We start from the raw sequence: 5,367 nt of genomic DNA on the forward strand, positions 1-5,367 counted from the left end.
TGCTCTTCAGGCAGCGCTGGGAAAACAGCAGCTGTGAACCGCATACCAACGGGACTTCACAGTACAGCCCATGAAAAGCAGGGCTGCAGCGCATTCCTCTCTGCCAACTGGGAGCCCTGCTGGCGAGCAGGCACTCTCACACTTGATTTCCTGTAGCACCAACGCAGTCCAGCTTTCCATCAAGCTTTGACAAAAGCACCAGAGACTAGCTGGCACATTCAAGATGCTTCAAGTTACTAACATGCTATGGAAAGACAATTAAGGTCTGCTACAGATTCTTGTGAAAAGTTTGCTTATTTAATAACACCTATGCACCAGACGTGCCCAGGGGCCCAAATGAGGAAAAAAAAGTATTCATCTGGCCTTGTTGTCGGGAAAGAGAGAAGCAGGTGTGTTGCGAAGGAGAGCATACAAATGTCAGATGTGCAAGTCACTTTACTAGCCATTCAAAAATAATTAGATCAACTAACACAGTGTGCAATCATAACCAAAACCCACGGACACCAGTGATACAAACAGGTACCCGTACTTTCATCATGAAGCCACAAGTAAAGCTTTAACCCCAGCTAAGATCACGTACTTCCACTTGTCAACTATCATATAATCACAGAACGGCCCAGGCTGGAAGGGACCTTAGAGATCATTTAATCCAGCCTCCCTGTCGCCAGGGTCACCACCTCTCGACAAGATCAGGCAACGCATGGGGACGGAATGGGAATCGAACCCGCAACCTCTGCATTGTCAGCACCACGCTCAACTGACTGAGCTAGCCGGTCCCCTAAACTATGATGTCTCTTAATACAGAAGATCCCAAAAGCTTGCTGTACAACAACAGCAACAACAAAAAAGCAAACAAAAAACAACTCTCAGCAAATATAAGTGTTATACAACATGCTCCAGGAAACCGCCCAGAGACTGCAGGAAATGCCCTCACAGCAAGATAGGGGCAATAAATAAGACAGACAAGGGAGTGGAATACAGAAGGAATATTACAACTCTGGTTTCAAATTGGCATCTTGTTCTTATTTTAAATCCCAACAAGTACTCCCATGGCATTGAAATCAACAATTTTTCCCACACTGGTGAAGCCAGCGTACAAAGCCTTAACAGGAACTAGCCACCACCTCTGACAACTGATGCCTTCTTTCCTCCACACACTTGTAAGAGGAAATATGAAAAACCTCTCTACATTTCAATCTGGAATCAAGCTGTCTGAGAATTAGTCACAACCCCTGTACTATATAATCACCACCTCTTCCTGTTCAGTGAAAAAAAGCACTAACATGTTTAACTGTACAACTGCATTTAACAGATTCTTGTCTTGAAGTCAACTAATACTTACCTTAAATCAGTAAGACAGCACATAACATTATTACAGATCATCGACAGTTCAATTGATTGTGAATATGAAAACATGAACATCTCGCCTCCAGATTCTGAAAACACATTGTGACAGAAATTACTTCAGATTATTACATAAGTCCATTATCTACACTAACAGAATCTGAAAATCGCAAATTATGGTAAGGTCTGGCAAAAAGCCACAATCCACTAGGCTTTAATCACCAAGTCTCAGTTCTAGGGCTATGCCGCCATGCAAACAATTGCTACTTGAATTAGTAAAAACATAAGTTTAACTTAACACAGAACGAAGGTTTTTCTAAGGAACCAAAACAAGAGCTTTCTTCTCACAGAAACACCGCAAGCATTTGTATTCCGAGAGACCAATTCCCTCTGCTCCCAGCACTGGGGAGGACCAGGAAACACGTCAGTACAACGCAGACTTGTCTGAGTTGCCCAGTGCAGGTTACTCTACAAAGACAGTACAACTACTCATTTAAATGCACATCGGTCAATTAGAGAAGCAAATCAGCATTCTGTTTCAATGCACACAGAACCACCTTCCAGCCGAGGAATAACACCATCTTCTAAAAACACAAGGATCTTCAAGTGGTTTTTGCTTCTGAGATGTGCAGTAATGCAATCAACCCATTTATTTGCTTCAAATTCCTTCCTTCCTTCTTCCTTTGTAAATGCACTTCTTGCACATCCCAGAATACCCAAACATGCTTTCTCTTAATACAGCAGGTCAGTATTTTTCTAGCAAGTTTCTTTTGTACAAGCCTACAAAGTGTTGCCAAGTATTGTTGTTGAATTTTCCCATCCGCAGTGCATTACAATACTCATCATTGCATCCCTCGTACAATACTCATAATGGCAATTTTAGAACCTCCCAAGCTGGTGGAAACCAGTTCTAGCATTACAAAAATTAAAAGACAGAAGTTCAACAAACACAATCTGCATTTCTGAAGCCAAGAAACATTTGTCAAGAGCAACGGTTGTTTGCAGAACCAAGGAGGGTTTTTCTCCGAGACAGAACTTGAGGTCCCTGATGCTTCCCTTCCCAAACAATAACATTCAAGAACAGTTAGAAACTCACAAAACCCTACCAACCAACCTGTTGAACAAGGTATTTTTTTTGTCAGCATCAAGACTGTTGGCTAAACATTTACATAAGGGATTACTCTGTGTAATCTAGGCCAGTACAGTTAATTCAATTCCATTTCACTGTGCCATTAAACCTCCAGTCTCTCAAATTTTAGTATGCTCCATATACGTTACTCAAGATGTAATCAAGGTGATGCCTTTAGGCAGGATGTGCTTCCTGCCCAACCTTTGATGTGGAAGCTTGTCGACTTGCCCAAGGCACTGATAAAACACCTATAATGAGCATCTACTCATCTGATTTAAAAAAAATCAAACAAACACAACAACAACCAAAAACAACAACCAAACAACAACCTCAAAAACCTCAACTATGAAGAGCAGTACTATGTTCAACACTGAAGCTATGATCAATATAACCCATGAATTCAATTAAAACAGGTTTATTTCAAATATTTTCCTACCAATTTTTAATACACATGAGCCTATTTAAAAAAAAAATTGATTTTATGTAATAATTGTCAAAATAAAATACAGTTAGAGAATGGTTAAATCAATGGGTATAGAGACATTATATACCTAATATGCAACCAGTACAACTCTTCCCAAACTAAACTCGGTTGGCATACTACCCCATTAAAAAAAAAACACAAACAAAACAGCCCAGACACACCATTCCTTTAACTGTCATATGCCCTACAGCTAATGTCCATTTCCCTAGAAACCATTATTTTAAAAAATAATTTAAACACACAACCTTCAGAACTTAAAGTAGAGAAAGTCAGAAAATGGTTCTGTAATCTCACACATGAGGAACTCACCCACCAAATCGCACAAAGCTACTACGGCACTGAAATGTGGCCAAGCATGAGCCACCCTGCTCGAGCAAAACTGCTAGTGCTACAGCATCTTGGAAAAGTGCCACCTTCGGCTGCAGCAGAGATGAGAGTCACCAGGCCACGCACAGGGAAACAATTCAGAATGCTAGGAGCATTTCAGACTACAGCACATGTCAAGGAAGATTCTCCAGTTAACCACTTGTCTAAGTCATCATCCACCCACTACTTAATTAGAAAGATGAAGCACTTGCCTCTTCACTGCTAGCAAGAGGTTACACAGCCTCACACCTTCACATCCAAGCATAACCACTAATGACTTCACTGACCATTTTTCATACATAAGCATGATCAAACCCAGATTAAGTGACTGGAATTAGTTGTTAAGAATATCCAGTATGAATACTTGAGGTGATCAGTATAATAATTTTCATTATCTCACCTCATGTCCTCCAGCTCTCTGCAAATACTTCTGTAGGTTTCAACTCTGACCATACTGAAAGAGCAGATATAGACCTACCTGGCACGTGAGTAACAGGGAACCAATAAACTTTAAGAGCAAAATATCTGAGATTCAACCTGCTTATCCCAAACAACAGAAACAAAAAAATACCTTAGGTATTATTTCCTTGGCACTTGCATGGGGGCAGGCAGTTCTTTAAGCTCTCTCTGGTACATGTTGAATGCACTTCAGTTTATAATACACATACAAAACAGCTCTTTATTGACTGCTATATGAATTATTTTACATCTCTTCTGTGCCTGGGATTCATTTAGTAATACTACTTTCAAACTGCACACTGCAACACCTGTCGATTTAAAAAGACCCACTGAAACTTCTGAACAGGATAAGCATCTTGAGAAATTTAAATAAACAAGCTATGCTGCAATAGCAACAGGATTCTGAGTATCAGAGTCAAGATTATCAAAATCATTTAATACCTCTCCTATATCCACTGAGTTTCATGGCAGAGTCGGTCAACAGTGATAACTCTGAACAAAAAATGCGCTCATTAACCAAACCACTCTGGAAGGCCATGTGTTTTAGTGTTAGTTTCAAAAAACAACAACATTAGGACTCATCTACCACCTAAAGCCAAAGACGTCCTTCAACAAAAGCTTCCTCTTATAAACACAGGTATATAATCCCACGTCAACTTAACAAAATAGCATGTCAAAAGGCAAAAGTTCAATAGTTGGCTTGACTGAGACAACCAAACATTTCAAGAAAGTTTGTTTTCCCTCACATCATGCATTGAGCAGAACCGATCCCATGTCCAACATCGACACAACAAACGTCATTCATGCTTCCTATTCCCACCTCATAGGACACAGGCTAGAGTCACGTCAGGTCCATATACAGGTGTGTCAGCAGAGCAGTTGCGTGCCTCATATTCTTCAATCATCTATTTGCTCTGTATCTGAGACACCAAATCCAAACCCAAATGACTGAGAGGAATCCCCTTCACCTGTGCTCACAGTGCTGCAAACACTTGGCTCTGTCAGACTTCTTAAATGTAACAGACCACGGCCAGACACACCTACCAGTTAGACAAAGACTAGCTCCCAGCTTTGTTCCTCTGTAGCTTGTTTTTCATCAAAGTAATTCAGTAACTAGCCAAAACAAAGAAAAGAGCGTTTAGCATCAATTTCTCTGAAAGAAAACCACATTCAGTTTTTCAACCTAGAGGAACTGCAAAAAGCATGCCATATTAACCACAGACTTTCCAAACTATTTTTGTTTTATAGGAACAGTGGTAAAATGCTGCAATAATAACCCATTAGAATTGCCACTGGAAGACAAGATGCACAGCTAGAAATCACAGCCCAAACAACAAAACTGAAAAACTGAAGTAAAATGAGTCAGTACAGCAGAACAGGAATTACATCAAGAATTGGACCATTCCTGCATAACATTATGTAAATCTTAGAGAGGCTTGTGCATTAAAGTTGCAAAACACCACAGGAACAAAATCATCCATTAAAATAATGTGCAAGTTTGGAAGGAAGCCCGACATATACATTATTCAGAATAAAGCCTCCTGAAGTCCTGAAATATCAGAATTCCTTTCATGCTTTTGTACAC

Source organism: Apaloderma vittatum, unplaced genomic scaffold, assembly GCF_000703405.1.
Source record: "Apaloderma vittatum isolate BGI_N311 unplaced genomic scaffold, ASM70340v1 scaffold16591, whole genome shotgun sequence".
Classification (NCBI taxonomy): Eukaryota; Metazoa; Chordata; class Aves; order Trogoniformes; family Trogonidae; genus Apaloderma; species Apaloderma vittatum.